Genomic DNA, 20,416 nt, shown 5'->3' with positions numbered 1-20,416 from the left:
TGATAGAGGTATGTGAGTCTTGTGTGATTGTAATGTTCACAATGTCCCAATGGTATTCCGTGCAAAGGTTAAGAAAATATTTCAATGGGGGATTCTGTTTGTTACAAACTAAACATTGGAATTCAAAGAACAAAACATTGTGTCCTATTCCTGTCTCTCTTTCCTTAATGTTTCACATCAGCACTGCCATGTGCTCATGTGTGCTCCGTGTTAAATTACAGTACTTTTCCATTCACTCTCTATTTTCCACATTTTCAAACTCATTATTAATTCTCTGATTAAGTAATTCTATGAATCATCAAATCTGTGACCATGGCACCTAACGAGGCCCTTAGCGACCTCCGCTGGTGCACGTACAGACAAGCACACAGAAGGCTACACTAGAGAGATGGAGTGATCATGCAGTAAGCTGTAACTCGGGTCTATTCGGTCCACTGACTACTGTTTCTAGTTTAAAAGGTGATGATTATGGTTAGAGTTATGATCATTAATCCAACATGTGCTTGTTTTGCATGACCTTGCAGGTGCGACACCTTGGTGGATAGAAGGCAGCGCAGCTCACCACAACACACTAGTCATTAATACCTAATGAAATGTACATCATGAGGCCCATGTGCAGAAAGAAATACACACATATCTTCCACTACACTGTGCTCTCCTGCTCTCTCGCAAGCTCTTTCCTATACGCTCTCTCTCACTCTCCTTCTCTCTCTCTCTCGCTCTCACCTTCAATCTGTCTGCATGATTACTCCATTTCAGTAAATTAAACTTGTCTATGTACAAGTGCTCTCCAGCTGGGTTGTAATATGCAGCGACCAGACTCATGAGAAGAGGACCTACGTTAATGGCCTCAGAGTACACCTTTTACCATATAAATGTTTTGTACTAATGAATTTATGATACACTATTTACTGTAATTTGCTATCCTGTATGTGTACACGTAATTGAGAAACAATGTGAAGTAGGAACTACTTGAGATTACATTTAAAAAATATACCATTTACAGTGCTTTCAGAAAATATTCACACCCCTTGATTTTTTTCACTTTTTGTTGTGTTACAGTCTGAAATTAAAATAGATTACATTTACAGTTTTTTAGCCACTGGCCTACACACAATACCATATCATGTGAAAAACTGAAATGTCTTGAGTCAATAAGTATTCAACACCTTTTTTATGGCATGCCTAAATATATTCAGAATTAAACTTTGGTTAAAATTTGGTTAATAAGTCACATAATAAGTTGGAAGGACTCACTCTGTGCAATAATAGTGTTTAACATGATTTTTGAATTACCTCATCTCTGTACCCCACATATATAATTATCTGTAAGGTCCCTCAGCTGAGCAGTGAATTTTAAACACAGATTCAACCACAACGACCAGGGAGGTTTTCCAATGTCTCACAAAGAAGGGCACCTGTTGATAGATGGGTAAAAAAAATTGAATATTCCTTTAAGCATGGTGAAGGTATTAATTACACTTTGGATGGTGTATCAATACACCCAGTCACTACAACGATACAGGCGTCCTTCCTAACTCAGTTGCCGGAGAGTAAGGAAACCCCTCAGTGAGTTTAATGGCTTTCTATAGGAAAAAGCTGAGGATGTACTGTATGAACAACATTACAACACGTGACAAAGAGTTATGTTTGGGAGTTATGTTTGCTACATTTGCAATAACATCTGCTAACCATGTGTATATGACCGATTGTCACGCCCTGACCTTAGATATCTCTGTTTTCTTTATATTTTGATTAGGTCAGGGTGTGACTCGGGTGGGTACGCTAGTTTTTTTATTGTCTAGGGTTTTTGTATGTCTAGGGTTGTTGTTGGTCTAGGGTTTTTTGTATTTCTATGTTGGCCTGATATGGTTCTCAATCAGAGACAGCTGTTTATCGTTGTCTCTGATTGGGGATCATATTTAGGCAGCCTTTTCCCCCTTTGTGTTTCGTGTGATCTTGTCTATGTGTAGTTGCCTGTCAGCACTCGTTTGATTAGCTTCACGGTTCATTTTATTATTTATTATATCGTTTTATTATTTAGTTTGTTCAGTGTTTCATTCTTTAAATAAATAAGAATGTACGCATAGCACGCTGCGCCTTGGTCCGATCTTTATAACGAATGTGACAGAAGATCCCACCACAAATGGCCCAAGCAGCGTGTACAGGAGGAGTGGACTTGGGATGAGATCCTGGATGGAGCAGGAACCTGGACGCAGGCTGGTGAGTATCGCCGTCGGAAGGAGGAAATAGAGGCAGCGAAAGCGGAAGGCCGACGTTACGAGGAGTTATACCAACGAGGTAGGCCACAGAAACCCGAAGAGAATTTTGGGAGGGGACACATGGAGCAGTCGGCGGAGCCGAGAAGTAAACCAGAGAAAGTCTGGGAGAAGGAGGATTCGGGGGAGAGAGAAATGGGGGAGTTGTTGAGTTGGTGGAGGACGCACGGATTTAGAATAAAGGAACTTGTGTTCAGTTTGGTGCCACCTGAGTCAGCTGTCTATACTCGTCCTGAAATGTGTGTTAAAGTTCCGGAACAATTGATGCCGGCTATACACACCAGGTCTCCAGTGTACCTTCAAAACCCAGTGCGTCCTGTGCCAACTCCTCGCACTCTCCCTCAAATGCACTTTCCCAGTCAGGTGTGTCCTGTTCCTACTCCTTGCACTCTCCCTCAAGTGCGTGTCCCCACTCAGGTACGTCCTGTGGCTTTTCCCCGCGCTCGCCCTGAGGTGCGTGTCATCAGCCCGGTACCACCAGTGCCAGCACCATGCATCAGACCTCCAGTGCGTCTTCACAGTCCAGTGCGCCCTGTGCCTGCTCCCCGCACTCGCCCTGAGGTGTGTGTCATCAGCCCGGTACCACCAGTGCCAGCACCACGGATCAGGCCTCCAGTGCACCTCCACAGTCCAGAGCTTCCGGCGTCGGTCCCCAGTCCAGAGCTTCCGGCGTCGGTCTATGTTGGCCTGATATGGTTCCCAATCAGAGACAGCTGTTTATCGTTGTCTCTGATTGGGGATCATATTTAGGCAGCCCTTTTTGGGCTTTTTGGGATCTTGTCTACAGTTAGATGCCTGTGTGCACACTAGTAGCTTCACCTTTCGTTTGGTTGTTGTTTTGGTGAGTTTCAGTTCATAAGAAATATGTGGAATTCTATTCACGCTGCGCCTTACAACGATGGTGACACCGATGTTATTATTATTTTTTTTTAATCCAACGCATAACTGACTACCAATCTCCATATTTTCAAGCATAGTGGTGGCTGCATCATGTTATGGATATGCTTGGAATCGTTAAGGACTGGGAGTTTTTAGTATTAAAAAAAAAGAAACGGAATTGAGCTAAGCACATGCAAAAGAGGAAATTCTAACAGGTATTGATTCAGGTATGAATACTTATGCAATGAGAATTCTGTATTTCTTTTTCAATAGATTTGAAAAAAAAATGTTACCTGTTTTGACATTGTCATTATGGGTATTGTGTGTAGATGGGTGAGAAAAAATAAATACATTGAATACATTTTTAATTCAAGCTGTGACACAACAAAATGCAGAATAACTCAAGGGGTATACAGTGCCTATTCAGACCCTTGACTTTTTCCCCAAAAAATGATTTTACAGCCTCATTCTAATATTGATTAAAATGTTCTTCAATCTACATCATTATGACAAAGCAAAAACAGGTTTAGACATTTTTGCAAATGTATTAAAATTTTAAAACGGAAATATCACATTTACATACTGTAACTATTCAGACCCTTTACTCGGTACTTTGTTGAAGCACCTTTGGCAGCAATTACACCCTCGAGTCTTCTTCAGTATCACGCTAAATGCTAGGCACACCTGTATTTGGGGCATTCCTCTCATTCTTCTCTGCAGTTCCTCTCAAGCTTTGTTAGGTTGGATAGGGAGCAACGCTGCACAGCTAGTTAGATATGTTCGATCGGGTTCAAGTCCGGGCTCTGGCTGGGCTACTCAAGGACATTCAGTGACTTGTCCTGAAGCCACTCCTGCATTGATTTGGCTGTGTGCTTAGAGTCGTTGTCCTGTTGGAAGGTGAACCTTCGCCTCAGTCTAAGGTTCTGGAGCAGGTTTTCATCAGGGAACTCTCTGTACTTTACTCCGTTCATCTTTGCATTGATCCTGATTAGTCTCCCAGTCCCTGCAGAGGAAAAACATCTCCACCTTGCTTCAGGTTCACGTCCTCCAGACGTGATATTTGGCATTCAATCTTGGTTTCTTCAGGCCAGAGAATTTTGTTTCTCCTGGTTTGAGAGTCCTTAGGTGCCTTTTGGCAAACACCAAGCAGGCTGTCATGTGCCTTTTACCTGTGTGAGTAGCGGATATACATTTTATGACCGGAGTACTAGGTATTGTAATGCAGCAGCGACAGTCGCATGGAACCTTTTGCCCGTTGTAAACAAGCTAGCTTGCTAACGTCATGTAGAATGTGCGTATCGCAAATTGCATCTTGGAACAGTTATTTTCAGGTGTTGTGAAAGGAAAACATATTTTGTAAAATTCTAACGCTCCAAGAAACCGAACTAGGGAACTGAATATCATCACACCTTTAGTGTAAAGTCATTGGCTGACGTGAAGGCTAGATCTTCAAGTTCTTGTGAAAAACGATCAAATCTGACTTCTGATTGGGCGTCACGCACCTATTATTTTCGAGAGGGTACAAAATACGTAAGGATACAAAATACGTGAGGCTGGACAGGGGAGAGAGGCCGGGTCCGGATCGGGGCTTGCTGCCCTAGGAAATGTAACACTTTTAAATCACCTGAAACAGATATTTATTGCAATCTAGATCCATTATCATCTAAGCAGTCCTCTTTACATGTTCCATTGTCATTTTAATTAATGATGCACATTGATTCTTTAAGAACTTTTATACCTTAGTTTAGTAGAACTGCCACATGTAAGGGATAAACGCTGATGTTCCGTACAACCCAATCGCTCCAGTTGTATCCGTTTTTAAGTTCCTTGGCATCAGACTTGATTCCAACCTCTCTTTTTAAAAAGCAGGTGAAAGGTACCTAAAATAATCAAATTCAACCTAATGTGACGACCCACTCTGTCTGCCAAATTCTTTCTCTTTGCTCTTGTTTTCCTTAATAGGATGTTGTCAGCGAAATGGGACACACCTGGGCCCGGGTGTGTCCCGGGATAAATACACCTTTCCCCCATTCATGGAGGAGACTCTCCATGAATTGGATTTTGGTTGTGGCATTTTTGTGGCCGTTTTGATTGTTTGCTTTGGCACCATTCAACACCCCCCCCCCCCCATTATCACATCTATGCAGGCAACTACTCACTTACACTACTGACTACTGACACCATTGTTAATTGTATTCAGGTTACTTCAGTTAATAAATATATTTTCGCTATTCCTTGATCTCTACGTTGTCTCCTTTTTTTGTTATGGTCTTCGAGCCGGTTCGTGACACAAGCTCATTTCCAAAACATTCTGAACTGTTTGACAACACAGGCAGCAAAACTGTACTTAAATGCTATGATACTCACCCACAACATACTGCTTGACTAGTTGGTCCCAAGCTTGCTGTATAACATTAAAACCCATTCAGTATGTCTACAAACAGGCTCTCAATGTGCTTGGGCCCAATATCCATCATCACTGTTACATCCTCAAGCATGAGCTCCTGCGTTGGGAAAATCTTGTGCAATAGACCGACGCATATCTTGTATTTAAGATCCTAAATGGCCTATCTTACCCTCCACTTAGTACTTTTGTCAAACAGAAAACTCATACCAATGGCAGCAGATCCACAAGGTCTGCCATGAGAGGTGATTCTGCCTTAAGGAAACACATCTCTAGTCAATCTGCTTTCTATGTGAGAGCTTCCCATGTCTGGAACACACTGCCATCAGACATATACAACTGCACCACCTATCACACCTTAAAACATATAGACATTGAAAAAGGACAAGCAGACTTGTGAAAATAATCCATAGATGTGTATTGCCACTTTCCATGTTATCCATTGTCTGCAGTTTGTGAGGTGTGGAAACACTTTGTTGCTTTTATGTATTTTGTTAGGTTGCTTTTTGTGCTATTGCTCCGTCTGTGTGCTACATGTTGCTTGTCCTATGTTGCTCTGCATGTGCTGACTGATCATTCTTTGTCTGTATTGTTATTTTAGTTGTTTTTATTAACCTGCCCATTGATGCGTTTTTTTAATTTATTTCACCTTTATTTAACCAGGTAGGCTAGTTGAGAACAAGTTCTCATTTGCAACTGCGACCTGGCCAAGATAAAGCATAGCAGTGTGAACAGACAACACAGAGTTACACATGGAGTAAACAATTAACAAGTCAATAACAATGAGTCTATATACAATGTGTGCAAAAGTCATGAGGAGGTAGGCGAATGATTACAATTTTGCAGATTAACACTGGAGTGATAAATGATCAGATGGTCATGTACAGGTAGAGATATTGGTGTGCAAAAGAGCAGAAAAGTAAATAAATAAAAACAGTATGGGGATGAGGTAGGTGAAAATGGGTGGGCTATATACCAATAGACTATGTACAGCTGCAGCGATCGGTTAGCTGCTCAGATAGCTGATGTTTGAAGTTGGTGAGGGAGATAAAAGTCTCCAACTTCAGCGATTTTTGCAATTTGTTCCAGTCACAGGCAGCAGAGTACTGGAACGAAAGGCGGCCAAATGAGGTGTTGGCTTTAGGGATGATCAGTGAGATACACCTGCTGGAGCGCGTGCTACGGATGGGTGTTGCCATCGTGACCAGTGAACTGAGATAAGGCGGAGCTTTACCTAGCATGGACTTGTAGATGACCTGGAGCCAGTGGGTCTGGCGACGAATATGTAGCGAGGGCCAGCCGACTAGAGCATACAAGTCGCAGTGGTGGGTGGTATAAGGTGCTTTAGTGACAAAACGGATGGCACTGTGATAGACTGCATCCAGTTTGCTGAGTAGAGTGTTGGAAGCCATTTTGTAGATGACATCGCCGAAGTCGAGGATCGGTAGGATAGTCAGTTTTACTAGGGTAAGCTTGGCGACGTGAGTGAAGGAGGCTTTGTTGCGGAATAGAAAGCCGACTCTTGATTTGATTTTCGATTGGAGATGTTTGATATGAGTCTGGAAGCAGAGTTTGCAGTCTAGCCAGACACCTAGGTACTTATAGATGTCCACATATTCAAGGTCGGAACCATCCAGGGTGGTGATGCTGGTCGGGCATGTGGGTGCAGGCAGCGATCGGTTGAAAAGCATGCATTTGGTTTTACTAGCGTTTAAGAGCAGTTGGAGGCCACGGAAGGAGTGTTGTATGGCATTGAAGCTCGTTTGGAGGTTAGATAGCACAGTGTCCAATGACGGGCCGAAAGTATATAGAATGGTGTCGTCTGCGTAGAGGTGGATCAGGGAATCGCCCGCAGCAAGAGCAACATCATTGATATATACAGAGAAAAGAGTCGGCCCGAGAATTGAACCCTGTGGCACCCCCATAGAGACTGCAAGAGGACCGGACAGCATGCCCTCCGATTTGACACACTGAACTCTGTCTGCAAATTAATTGGTGAACCAGGCAAGGCAGTCATCCGAAAAACCGAGGCTACTGAGTCTGCCGATAAGAATATGGTGATTGACAGAGTCGAAAGCCTTGGCAAGGTCGATGAAGACGGCTGCACAGTACTGTCTTTTATCGATGGCGGTTATGATATCGTTTTGTACCTTGAGTGTGGCTGAGGTGCACCCGTGACCGGCTCGGAAACCAGATTGCACAGCGGAGAAGGTACGGTGGGATTCAAGATGGTCAGTGACCTGTTTGTTGACTTGGCTTTCGAAGACCTTAGATAGGCAGGGCAGGATGGATATAGGTCTGTAACAGTTTGGGTCCAGGGTGTCTCCCCCTTTGAAGAGGTGGATGACTGCGGCAGCTTTCCAGTCCTTGGGGATCTCAGACGATATGAAAGAGAGGTTGAACAGGCTGGTAATAGGGGTTGCGACAATGGTGGCGGATAGTTTCAGAAATAGAGGGTCCAGATTGTCAAGCCCAGCTGATTTGTACGGGTCCAGGTTTTGCAGCTCTTTCAGAACATCTGCTATCTGGATTTGGGTAAAGGAGAACCTGGAGAGGCTTGGGCGGGGAGCTGCGGGGGGGCGGAGCTGTTGGCCGAGGTTGGAGTAGCCAGGCGGAAGGCATGGCCAGCCGTTGAGAAATGCTTATTGAAGTTTTCGATAATCATGGATTTATCGGTGGTGACCGTGTTACCTAGCCTCAGTGCAGTGGGCAGCTGGGAGGAGGTGCTCTTGTTCTCCATGGACTTCAGTGTCCCAGAACTTTTTGGAGTTGGAGCTACAGGATGCAAACTTCTGCCTGAAGAAGCTGGCCTTAGCTTTCCTGACTGACTGCGTGTATTGGTTCCTGACTTCCCTGAACAGTTGCATATCACGGGGACTGTTCGATGCTATTGCAGTCCGCCACAGGATGTTTTTGTGCTGGTCGAGGGCAGTCAGGTATGGAGAGAACCAAGGGCTGTATCTGTTCTTAGTTCTGCATTTTTTGAACGGAGCATGCTTATTCTAAAATGGTGAGGAAGTTACTTTTAAAGAATGACCAGGCATCCTCAACTGACGGGATGAGGTCAATGTCCTTCCAGGATACCCGGGCCAGGTCGATTAGAAAGGCCTGCTCACAGAAGTGTTTTAGGGAGCGTTTGACAGTGATGAGGGTTGGTCGTTTGACTGTGGCTCCGTAGCGGATACAGGCAATGAGGCAGCGATCGCTGAGATCCTGGTTGAAGACAGCGGAGGTGTATTTGGAGGGCCAGTTGGTCAGGATGACGTCTATGAGGGTGCCCTTGTTTACAGAGTTAGGGTTGTACCTGGTGGGTTCCTTGATGATTTGTGTGAGATTGAGGGCATCTAGCTTAGATTGTAGGACTGCCGGGGTGTTAAGCATATCCCAGTTTAGGTCACCTAACAGAACAAACTCTGAAGCTAGATGGGGGGCGATCAATTCACAAATGGTGTCCAGGGCACAGCTGGGAGCTGAGGGGGGTCGGTAAGCAGGCGGCAACAGTGAGAGACTTATTTCTGGAGAGAGTCATTTTCAAAATTAGTAGTTCGAACTGTTTGGGTATGGCCTTGGAAAGTATGCACCTGGACCTGGAAAGTATTACTTTGCAGGCTATCTCTGCAGTAGACTGCAACTCCTCCCCCTTTGGCAGTTCTATCTTGACGGAAGATGTTATAGTTGGGTATGGAAATCTCTGAATTTTTTGTGGCCTTCCTGAGCCAGGATTCAGACATAGCAAGGACATCAGGGTTAGCAGAGTGTGCTAAAGCAGTGAGTAAAACAAACTTAGGGAGGAGGCTTCTGATGTTGACATGCATGAAACCATTGCTTTTTCGATCACAGAAGTCAACAAATGAGGGTGCCTGGGGACATGCAGGGCCTGGGTTTACCTCCACATCACCCGCGGAACAGAGAAGGAGTAGTATGAGGGTGCGGCTAAAGGCTATCAAAACTGGTCGCCTAGAGCGTTGGGGACAGAGAATAAGAGGAGCAGGTTTCTGGGCATGGTAGAATATATTCAGGGCATAATGCGCAGACAGGGGTATGGTGGGGTGCGGGTACAGCGGAGGTAAGCCCAGGCACTGGGTGATGATGAGAGAGGTTGTATCTCTGGACATGCTGGTTGTAATGGGTGAGGTCACCGCATGTGTGGGAGGTGGGACAAAGGAGTTATCAGGGGTGTGAAGGGTGGAACTAGGGGCTCCATTGTGAACTAAAACAATGATAACTAACCTGAACAACAGTATACAAGGCATATTGACATTTGAGAGAGACATACAGCGAGGCATACAGTAATCACAGGTGTTGAATTGGGAAAGCTAGCTAAAACAGTAGGTGAGACAACAACAGCTAGTCAGCTAGCACAACAACAGCAGGTAAAATGGTGTTGACTAGGCAACGGGGTCAACAGATAAAACAACAAGCAGAATGGCAGAATTCCGAGCTAAAGGTTAGCTGATGACCGGTTAGCTGAAGACCGCTAGCATAGCTGGTGGTTAGCTGGCTAGCTTCAGTTGAGGGGTTCCGAAGTAATTATAAATACTTTAGGAAAAATAGCTACATTGGGTGAGGCGGGTTGCAGGAGAGTATTTGGGAGCTTAGGCTTAGCAAAATGTTTTTAAAGAGATATGCGAAGAAAAATATGTAAACAACGAAAAAGAAACGATATATACAAGGGGACACGACAGGACGACTTACTGCTACGCCATCTTGGATCAAATATTGTGAAACCGGCTCTAAAACCGGCACTTGCTGCAACGTGGATTAATGTCCACTGTCCCTGTAAAAATGTAAATACACTCAAACTCATTCGATTAGTTAGATATTTATGGACTTATTCGTTCTTTATGTTCCGTTGCCATGCTCGCTGGCATCGTTCTTGTCCCTTGCTTGCTAGCTAGCCAGATAGCTGAGGCTAACATAGTCAAAACCTCTGCAGTCAAAATAATAGCAAGTAGCAATTTTCTATTGACATTCATATGAATACATCCATAACAATGACCTGATTTATGTACAATTTTGCCTGGCATAGCTATAATAGTTTGTCTTCTCATCAGGACACTCAACAACACTGACTGTTAATTACGAGGAGATCGCATTGCATATCGAACACTAGGTTAAAAGCTAACTAAATAGTTTGTTACTAGCAAACCTGCCAATATGACAAGCAAATTCTAAAATATCAGTTGCTGAAAACATCTGGTTAAACTGGAAATATGTGGGAGGATTTGACAGCTTTAGCGGCTGAGGGGACAAGATAAATGCATGTTCATCACTCACCGCTTTAGGTCATCAGATGCTCCAAAAAAATGTCTCTGCAAGCTATAGCTAGCTAGCTATATTTCTTGCTCATTGGAATAAGGTATCCTATTTCAGTTTGTGTAGTTGTTGATTTAGCTTTCTGTAAATTTGTTGCAAGTACGGTCTGCGCATATAACCAATATTAAGAACCAGTCATAACTATCAAAAAATGCGATGTTCCTTTTATCCATTCGGCAAATACAAATTTTCTTTAAAAATACGTTTTTTTTATGGAACGGTCTGCCTACCCATGTCAGAGACGCAAACTCGGTCTCAACCTTTAAGTCCTTACTGAAGACTTATCTCTTCAGTGGGTCATATGATTGAGTGTAGTCTGGCCCAGGAGTGGGAAGGTGAACAGAAAGTCTCTGGAGCAACGAACCGCCCTTGCTGTCTCTGCCTGGCCGGTTCCCCTCTTCCCACTGGGATTCTCTGCCTCTAACCCTATTACAGGGGCTGAGTCACTGGCTTACTGGGGCTCTCTCTTGCCGTCCCTGGAAGGGGTGCGTCACCTGAGTGGGTTGATTCACTGATATGGTCATCCTGTCTGGGATGGCGCCCCCCCTTGGGTTGTGCCATGGCGGAGTTCTTTGTGGGCTATACTCAGCCTTGTCTCAGGATGGTAAGTTGGTGGTTGAAGATATCCCTCTAGTTGTGTGGGGGCTGTGCTTTGGCAAAGTGGGTGGGGTTATATCCTTCCTGTTTGGCCCTGTCTGGGGGTGTCCTCGGATGGGGCCACAGTGTCTCCTGACCCCTCCTGTCTCAGCCTCCAGTATTTATGCTGCAGTAGTTAATGTGTCGGGGGGCTAGGGTCAGTTTGTTATATCTGGAGTACCTCTCCTGTCCTATTCGGTGTCCTGTGTGAATCTAAGTGTGCGTTCTCTAATTCTCTCTTTCTCTCTCTCTCTCTCTCTCTCGGAGGACCTGAGCCCTAGGACCATGCCCCAGGACTACCTGACATGATGACTCCTTGCTGTCCCCAGTCCACCTGGCCGTGCTGCTGCTCCAGTTTCAACTGTTCTGCTTTATTATTTTTCGACCATGCTGGTCATTTATGAACATTTGAACATCTTGGCCATGTTCTGTTATAATCTCCACCCGGCACAGCCAGAAGAGGACTGGCCACCCCACATATGCTATCTCTCTAATTCTCTCTTTCTTTCTCTCTCTCGGAGGACCTGAGCCCTAGAACCATGCCCCAGGACTACCTGACATGATGACTCCTTGCTGTCCCCAGTCCACCTGACCGTGCTGCTGCTCCAGTTTCAACTGTTCTGCCTTATTATTATACGACCATGCTGGTCATTTATGAACATTTGAACATCTTGGCCATGTTCTGTTATAATCTCCACCCGGCACAGCCAGAAGAGGACTGGCCACCCCACATAGCCTGGTTCCTCTCTAGGTTTCTTCCTAGGTTTTGGCCTTTCTAGGGAGTTTTTCCTAGCCACCGTGCTTCTACACCTGCATTGCTTGCTGTTTGGGGTTTTAGGCTGGGTTTCTGTACAGCACTTTGAGATATCAGCTGATGTACGAAGGGCTATATAAATAAATTTGATTTGATTTATTGCATCATGATTGCGACGTGTCCCAATATATTTTCCAACTGTCTGTTTTTAATGTCCATTCTAGAATGCCCTTCTAGCCAATCAGAAACGAGTATTCAACAATGCTGTGGTATAAAGTATCATAACAAGTATTAGAGCAATCAATTTGAGTTGCTCCTAAAGTCTAGCAACCTTGCCAGCAGGCATGCCAGCTATGATAGTTAGACAAGGTACTCTAACTTGATAGCCTTAAATGGCTTTGTAGCTAGTTATGAGGTTGAGAGATGGTTAGCTAAAGCCAACTTCATAAATTGCTAGGTGTCAATTATTACAGAGAAACAAAAAACGTTTTTGTTTTATTTATTCATCAAAAAGGACTCATAGGCTACCAAGCTTGATCAAATTAATTCACAAACATACCTCATGTGAGTCCTGCCCATCACTGGGAGCTCAAATCAAATCAAATGCTGTGTGCGTCACTCAACACTCTCTTTCTCCACTGGCGATACTATTTGCAGGTCCTGCCTTGCATATCTTTGCTCTGTGGTGTACCTTTGAAGGAACAACTTACTAGAGACATAGGAGCCTGGTACAGTCAGTGTGCTTACTCCGCAAAATACTGCTGACAGATCTTTTTATAATTAATAATGATAAAACATGGGCTTAAAAATAAGTTTAGTAATTAATTTAACATAAAATCTAAAGAGGAAAGTGCCCCATATTGGCATTGGTTCTAAGTTTGTCAAACTCATTCCACAGAGGACCGAGTGGAAGTGGGTTTTCACTCCTCCTTTGTACTTGATTGATGAATTAAGATCACTAATTAGTAATGAACTCCCCACACCTCTTGTCTTAAGTCAAAGGAAAAAACTAAAACCTGGTTAAATAATGGACAGAACACGTTGAGTTATTTTGACCCAGCCAGTTGGGTTGTGTGAATAACACAAATTGGGTTGTTGGGATTACCCAAACACGGGCTAATTTAACCATCAGTTGGGTATTTTTTTATCTAATGCTGGGTTGATTTAGAACCTGGGTCTTTTTTAATATTATACTTAGGTTATTTTCAAGAGGTCTGGCTTCTTAGGGGCATGTCTTTCAGCTAGATCTTATTGGCCACCCATGAGCACAAATGTCATTGCTGTCCATGATGTTAAGTTTGTATACTGCAAATGCAACTTAAATAGCATTATGATTATTTATTATAATAAGGTATACCACCATGCCAACAATGAGATTTACATGGTCTTTTATGAACAGGAATGGCATTTACTCTCATGGGTGGATAAAAAGAACTGTCTGAAAGCCACGCCCCTACTAAAACTATGCCTCCAGTCTTCTGATCTCAATAACCCAGCACCAATAACCCAGCAGTTTTTAAGAAACAACCCAACTAAGTGACCCAGCAAATGGGTAAAACAAACAACCTAATATGTTTTTGTGCACTTCACTGAGAAGATGGAAAAAGAAGCACACAGTGCTTAGTCATTACTGCAGTGTCTGTGGAGACTGACAGTCGAAAATGCCACTGCATTCTGTCTGCAGGTACAAATAAAAAATAAAAAACATAAAACAAATGTTTCTCAGATGCAGAACAATGATAGAGAGCTTCATTCAATCGCAGCCCATTGAAATGTCAAGCTAGTCTTTAGAGCATGAAAAGGGAGAGGTAGGCACAAGATGGGAGGAGGTGCTAGAGTGAGGTTGGAAACTATGATTCCTCTGCCTTGGCTGCTGAGTGAGCCAAAATGATACATTTGATAAGTGGAGTTTCTAGAAAGATAATAACAGCAAGACATCAAAGAACCTACTTAGTACATACTTATTGAAATGACAGAAGGATAAGCATCCTCACACTTGAAAAAAGAGGAGTTCTCTCTCCTACTGTGTGTGTTGAGATACAGTTGAAGTCGGAAGTTTACATACACATAGGTTGGAGTCATTAAAACTAATTTTTCAACCACTCCACAAATTTATTGTTATACAAACTATAGTTTTGGCAAGTCGGTTAGTACATCTACTTCGTGCATGACACAAGTCATTTTTCCAACAATTGTTTACAGACAGATTATTTCACTTCACTGTATCACAATTCCAGTGGGTCAGAAATTTGCATACACTAAGTTGAATGTGCCTTTAAACAGCTTGGAAAGTTCCAGAAAAGTATGTCATGGCTTTAGAAGCTTCTGATAGGCTAATTGACAGGCGACAGGCAGCAGTTAGCCTAGTAGTTAGAATGTTGGACTAGTAACTTCACAAAATAGATGGCAGTATGAGGGAGGAAAATTGTGGTTATATTGAAGCAACATCTCAAGACATCAGTCAGGAAGTTAAAGCTTGGTCGCAAATGGGTCTTCCAAATGGACAATGACCCCAAGCATACTTCCAAAGTTGTGGCAAAATGGCTTAAGGACAACAAAGTCAAGGTATTGGAGTGGCCATCACAAAGCCCTGACCGCAATCCCATAGAAAATTTGGGCGCAGAACTGAAAAAGCGTGTGCGTATATAGATAGTCTAGAGTGGAAGTCCACTGATATTCCAAGATAAGATTGTTGATGATTGTCGGCCCGCCAGAGATATGGCCTCCACACTAGGAGTAATTACATTACCACAATGCTTTGCTTGGGAGGCTGTTGTCGTTTGATCTTTTTGTCATTTGTACTTGATCCTGGATGCTTAAAACATGACATTGTTTAAAAGGAGTGACACATTAGACCCTGTATGAAAGCTCTATGGTTAAAACTCAGACTGGGTAATAATTACATTTCAACGGAAACCCCCCAAAAACCGAACACAAAGTCAACAAACAGACAAAATGTTTTTTTGTTGTTGTGTGTTTTGGTTGTAAATACTTTATCTGATGAGAAGAAGATAAATATTGGTTTTAGAAATTGCCCCCCTGTGTGCTATCCCCATCGCCCAGGTTGTTGGTTGTACGAGGCCATGTTAAACATACTGATGTGTGCTGCTGATGATGCAATAGGATAACGTTGAGTGTAACCCAGAAGCAACCCACTTGTGTGGCACAGCATCTACATCCAGATTGGTCTAGTTGTTAGTGTAGTTAGTGTCGTTTCCCTAGATGGTGTCTTCAAATAAGTCTAGCAAACACATACAGTTGCTGTTTTGATTTATCTCCCCTTAGGTGATACATGCTTCTCACATATACAGTACAATGGGGTCTTTTGTAATAAATGTAATCAACAGCCCCCATAAGTGTTTTTTGCCAAACATTTATTAAATATGTTTCACTAGGATTATGTATTTCAAGGGGCTGCCCCCTTCAAAGGCTTTTCTGTGCTCTCCAGAGAGCAACATTTTTTTCTCTCCATTTAATCGATTTGAAACTAATCTCTGTAATACCTAGAAAGATATTTCCTCTATTTGTTCAAGAGGCCCTCTCTTGACATTTTGTTACCTGGAAGGAATCAGAAAACAGCATTTTTATGTGAGGTTTTTAGTCTCTTTCTCGCCTCCTCTCCGTTTAGGTATATGTCTTCAACCTAGGGTAAATATTTTGCATCATGTAAATAATCTCACTTTATGAAATAATCATAGAAAAACACCGCAATCTGATGAAATAGTGAGGAAATTATTTTACATAGTGTATGCTTGTGTTTGTGCATACATGTCCAATTGTTCTTGGGTCACTATAACTATATCTATTTTGCCAATTGGATTGATCCCCTCTACCACACGGAACCCCACTAATCTACCGATGGAAACAGACCTCCATCCTATGCTAGCTTGCTACCGATGGCCCGGCTAGCTGTCTGAAACGCCGTAACCCCAACCAACCTCACTACTCACTGGACCCTTATGTTCACTCGACTAAGCATGCCTCTCCTTAATCTCAATATGCCTTGTCCATTGCTGTTCTGGTTAGTGTTTATTGGGCTATTTCACTGTAGAGCCTCTAGCCCTGCTCACTATACCTTATCCAACCTTTCAGTTCCACCACCCACACATGCGATGACATCACCTGGTTTCAATGATGTTTCTAGAGACAATATCTCTCTCACCATCACTCAATACCTAGGTTTACCTCCACTGTATTCACATCCTACCATACCTTTGTCTGTACATTATACCTTGAAGCTATTTTAATCGCCCCCAGAAACCTCCTTTTACTCTCTGTTCCAGACGTTCTAGACGACCAATTCTCATAGCTTTTATCCGTACTCTTATCCCACTCCTCCTCTGTTCCTCGGGTGATGTAGAAGTGAATCCACTCCTATTCCCCAGGCGCTCTCTTTTGATGACTTCTGTAACCGTAATAGCCTTGGTTTCATGCATGTTAACATTAGAAGCCTCCTCCTTAAGTTTGTTTTATTCACTGCTTTAGCACCCTCTGCCAACCCGGATGTTCTAGTCGTGTCTGAATCCTGGCTTAGGAAGACCATCAAAAATTCTGAAATGTTCATCCCTAACTACAACATTTTCAGACAAGATAGAACGGCCAAAGGGGGCAGTGTTGCAATCTACTGCAAGGATAGCCCGCAGAGGTCTGTCCTACTACCTAGGTCTGTACCCAAACAATTTGAACTTCTACTTTTAAAAATCCACCTCTCTAATAACAAGTCTCTCACCGTTTCCGCCTGCTATAGACCACCTTCCGCCGCCAGCTGTGCTCTGGACACCATATGTGAACTGATTGCCCCCCATCTATCTTCAGAGCTTGTGCTGCTAGGCAACCTAAACTGGAACATGCTTAACACCCCAGCCACCCTACAATCTAAGCTTGATGCCCTCAATCTCACACAAATGATCAATGAACCTACCAGGTACCACCCCAAAGCTGTAAACACGGGCACCCTTATAGATATCATCCTAACCAACTTGCCCTCTAAATACACCTCTGCTGTTTTCAACCAAGATCTCAGCAATCACTGCCTCATTGCCTGCATCCATATTGAGTCAGCGGTCAAACGACCTCCACTCATCACTGTCAAACGCTCCCTGTAACACTTCAGCTAGCAGGCCTTTCTAATTGATCTGGCCGGGGTATCCTGGAAGGATATTGATCTCATCCCATCAGTAGAGGATGCCTGTTTTTTGTTTTTTTAAATGCCTTCCTCACCATCTTACATAAGCATGCCCCATTCAAGAAATGTAGAACCAGGAACAGATATAGCCCTTGGTTCTCTCCAGACCTGACTGCCCTTAACTTGTTTGGGATAGGGGGCAGTATTTTCACTTTAGATGAATCGTGTGCCCATAGTGAACTGCATCCTACTCTGTCCTAGATTGCTAATATATTCATATTATTATTACTATTGGATGGAAAACACTCTGAAGTTTCTAAAACTGTTTGAATTATGTCTGTGAGTATAACAGAACTCATAGGGCAGGCAATCTTCTAAACAGGAAGTGAAATTCTGAATGCGGTTCTAATTTTAAGTCATCGCCTCTTCACTTCCAAATAAGATATGGATCTGTTAGCACTTCCTACGCCTTCCACTAGATGTCCTCATTCAGTACAATGTGGAATGGAGCCTCTGGTGTGAACTTTGACCGAATGGGAGGGGAATGAGTCACTGTCCTGGCAGAATGCAATTTCCCTGTTGCGCATTTGTCTGTTGATATCACCATCGTTCCATTTGGCTGCAAATGAAAACGTATGCTCCGGTTGGAACGTTATTGGATATATATGAAAATAACATCCTGAAGATTGATTCTCTACTTAGTTTGACCAGTTTATTCGACCTGGAATATATCTTTTTGAAGTTTTCGTCCGAGTTCTCCTGGACCAGCGTCAGCTTTTGGGCATGTGAGCTGAAAGTGCTAGCAAATGCAGCTAATTGGACTTATTGTGGAACTTTTTTATTTGCAAATAAATTCATAAAAAATCCTACAATGTGATTTTCTGGATTTGTTTTTCTCATTTTGTCTGTCATAGTTGAAGTGAACGTATGATGAAAATTACAGGCCTCTCATCTTTTTAAGTGGGAGAACTTGCACAATTGGTGGCTGACTAAATACTTTTTTGTCCCACTGTATTCGAGGAAACCACTGATGAAGACACCTGTGAAGGGTTATACACAACGCAGGAAGGAAGGAGGAAACCAGGCGCTAAGGGATATATTTGAAGCTCCATCCGAGGAGGGAACCTGGAAGGGATTCTCCTCGGTCACCCCTGATGAACAACCTCCACATCCCTCTACCGAGGTCGACCTGCCCGAGGAATTAAAGGGACAGTTTGGCACCTCGCAGCATAGAGACCCAGACCTAAGGGAGGCCATGAGGAAGGTGAAGGTGATCTACGGGAGGAACGTCGATGGATCAGGTGAGCCCCCTCTTCCTTACTATGCAATCAGGCGGGAGACAGAGGAGCTACCGAGACAGAGGAGCTATCCATGAAGAACCACTAAGACGGTGACAATCTCGTGACTTTTGTTATAGTTTAAAGATAATCGTATTGTGTTCCTGTTTTATCTGGAGAAGAAGATGTATGTTTTTCCTTGGGAGATTTTCATTGATTATGTTGTAGTGTTTGTGTTGACCAAATGCCCTCAATAGAGAACTGTGTTCAATCAAGAAAACCTACTCCTGACTCGTTTATTCCACCTTTCCACTTTAGAGTGACGCCCAATTACTTGGTCCGCTCACAAGACCTGTATCTATCCTACCCTGTCTTTCTAAGGTCTTCGAAAGCCAAGTCAACAAACAGATTAACCAACCATTTCGAATCCCACCATATCTTCTCCGCTATGTAATTTGGTTTCAGAGCTTTTCATAGGTGCACCTCAGCCACGCTCAAGGTCCTAAACGATATCGTAACCGCCATCGATAAGAAACAATACTGTGCAGCCGTATTTATTGACCTGGCCAAGGCTTTCGAGTCTGTCAATCACCACATCCTCACCGGCAGACTCGACATCCTTGGTTTCTCAAATCATTGCCTCGCCTGGTTCACCAACTACTTATCAGACAGAGTTCAGTGTGTCAAATCGGAGGGTCTGTTGTCCGGGCCTCTGGCAGTCTCTATGGGGGTACCACAGGGTTCAATTCTTGGACGGACTCTCTTCTCTGTATACATCAATGATGTCTCTCTTGCTGCTGGTGAGTCTCTGATCCACCACTACACAGATGACACCATTCTGTATACTTCTGGCCCTTCTTTGGACACTGTGTTAACAACCCTCCAGGCGAGCTTCAATGCCATACAACTCTCCTTCCGTGGCCTCCAATTGCTCTTAAATACAAGTAAAGCTAAATGCATGCTCTTTAACAGATCGCTGCCTGCACCTGCCCGCCCATCCAACATCACTACTCTGGACAGCTCTGACGTAGAATATGTGGACAACTACAAATACCTAGGTGTCTGGTTGGACTGTAAACTCTCCTTCCAGACTCATTTCAAACTCTCTAATCCAAAGTCAAATCTAAAATTGGCTTCCTATTTCGCAACAAAGCATCCTTCACTCATGCTGCCAAACATACCCTTGTAAAACTGACCATCATACCAATCCTAGACTTTGGCGATGTCATTTACAAAATAGCCTCCAATACCTTACTCAATAAATTGGATGCAGTCTATCACAGTGCCATCTGTTTCATCACCAAAGCTCCATATACTACCCACCACTGCCATTGGCTGGCCCTCGCTTCATACTCGTCGCCAAACCCACTGGCTCCAGGTCATCTACAAGACCCTGCTAGGTAAAGTCCCCCCTTATCTCAGCTCGCTGGTCACCATAGCAGTACCCACCTGTAGCACTCGCTCCAGCAGGTATATCTCTCTGGTCACCCCCAAAACCAATTCTTCCTTTGGCCGCCTCTCCTTCCAGTTCTCTGCTGCCAATGACTGGAACGAACTACAAAAATCTCTGAAACTGGAAACACTTATCTCCCCACTAGCTTTAAGCACCAGCTGTCAGAGCAGCTCACAGATTACTGCACCTGTACATAGCCCATCTATAATTTAGACCAAACATCTACCCCTTTCCCTACTGTATTTATTTAGCTCCTTTGCACCCCATTATATCTATGTCTACTTTGCACATTC

General features: G+C 43.5%; 1 protein-coding gene across 4 annotated transcripts in view; it reads right to left on the bottom strand.

Moving 5' to 3' along the window:
• The window catches only part of LOC109890826 (metabotropic glutamate receptor 4), a 373,677-nt gene that overhangs the window by 39,479 nt on the left and 313,782 nt on the right, over nucleotides 1-20,416 (bottom strand). The window lies entirely within an intron of this gene.

The sequence above is a fragment of the Oncorhynchus kisutch genome, linkage group LG5 (assembly GCF_002021735.2).
Source record: "Oncorhynchus kisutch isolate 150728-3 linkage group LG5, Okis_V2, whole genome shotgun sequence".
Taxonomy (NCBI): Eukaryota; Metazoa; Chordata; class Actinopteri; order Salmoniformes; family Salmonidae; genus Oncorhynchus; species Oncorhynchus kisutch.
This window is presented reverse-complemented; position numbering and strand designations above follow the sequence as displayed.